The sequence below is a fragment of the Pseudophryne corroboree genome, chromosome 6 (genome assembly GCF_028390025.1).
Source record: "Pseudophryne corroboree isolate aPseCor3 chromosome 6, aPseCor3.hap2, whole genome shotgun sequence".
Lineage (NCBI taxonomy): Eukaryota > Metazoa > Chordata > Amphibia > Anura > Myobatrachidae > Pseudophryne > Pseudophryne corroboree.
Genome location: NC_086449.1, coordinates 501661092 through 501662627, shown reverse-complemented (window position 1 = coordinate 501662627; position 1536 = coordinate 501661092). Strand labels below are relative to the sequence as shown.

Genomic DNA, 1536 nt, shown 5'->3' with positions numbered 1-1536 from the left:
GGGTAGATCTGTGGTATATGTGAGGTAAAGCAAGAGGTAAACACATTGAATATACATAGATATTGCTATACATTTCTCTGCCTACTGGTATCAATAGCGGACTAACCGTAAAATGTGGATATTTAATAAGTGGTTGTACACAAATTATTGCTATGGGGTATTTATTTTGAAATAATTCTTCACATACCCAACAACCACCTCATTTATTTTTTAAACCTGTGGTCTATGCAAGTCACATTAACTGTGAATACTCACTAATTCTAGTGCTCAATTGCGTATTAAAAAACATTGTGACAATACAGGCGAGCATAGGGTCTGCAGACATACCCCACTGGAGATGCCCAATCTCATCTGATCTTGGAAGCCAAGCAGTGGAGGGCCGGGTCGGTACTTGGATGGGAGGCCAACTTGGAACACCCAGGTACTGCAAATATTTGCCGCCTACCTGTCACCAATACTGAGCACTGTTTGACACCCCGGTTGTGACCTATGATTCAGCTATCTGCTAAATAATCTTCCCAATTGGGATACAAGCAGTATCAAATGATGGTCATATTTCTCACAGTATAATGGTTATTATTATAACCACATTGTGATTATCCATGAACCACAGGTATACCCACTTCAGCTCACATGATAGTATTTGAGCTATGAATTGTATGTATATATTTTTCTCTATATTTTCGAATTGTTATTGATTAACACACATCGGCACCTATTGAATTCCTCAATATCATTTTTAATGAGAATTATTAAAGTATTATATTTTATTTAGCTATGGGCATTTTACCACAATATATTATCTGTATTAGAGTGCTCCCCAACGAGTCTTCTACTTTCTACTTTTCTTGTTTTCACCCTAAGGGTGTCAACAAGTGCTACTGTTTGTGTGAGACTGTCATTACTGTCACTGTACTCACAGAGAGGTCTCCTTACAGCATTTCTGCACCCTCTGCAAATGTGGGGGTGAGCAGCACAAGTAAAGATGGTGACATGGATGTTGAGAATGCAACTGTGGAAGTGCTACAGTATGAGCGGGATATTTGTATATCTTACACTAATGAGTTCTTGCCTGTAATAAAAAGTAGGCCATTGTAATGCCTTAGTATAAGAACAAAAAAGCCAGCTCTTTTGTGTGCAATTACTTTTACCCAAATTCTGACAATATTTGTGAAGGCATCTGTTCCATTTGTGAGACTAAAGTTAGTAGGGGCTCGGACGTTAATCATCTAGACACCTCCTCCCTGTTATGTCATTTGCAGAGAGTTCATGCAAGCTACTTATCAAAATCTAAAAAATCCTGTAAAATAGTTTTAGTTTTTTAAACTGTGCATGTCCTTTTTAATATCCAGCATAAGGGTGGTTGTGAGGGCCTCAAGGGCAATTCCATCTTGCATTTTTTTTTCATTATGGGCTGTATTTTTCGGCATTGGTGATGGTCTTTTTTGCAAAGACCAATATTTTTATTGGTTATTGCTCTAATAAATTACTAATATCCAACACATTTTATACAGAAATATCTACTGTGTGTTTGTG

The 1536-nt window shown here is 37.4% G+C and overlaps 1 pseudogene; it reads left to right on the top strand.

Annotated features, from left to right (window-relative positions):
* Positions 1 to 313: 313 nt before the first annotated feature.
* LOC134937407 (5S ribosomal RNA) lies at positions 314 to 433 on the top strand (annotated as a pseudogene).
* Positions 434 to 1536: the final 1103 nt, after the last annotated feature.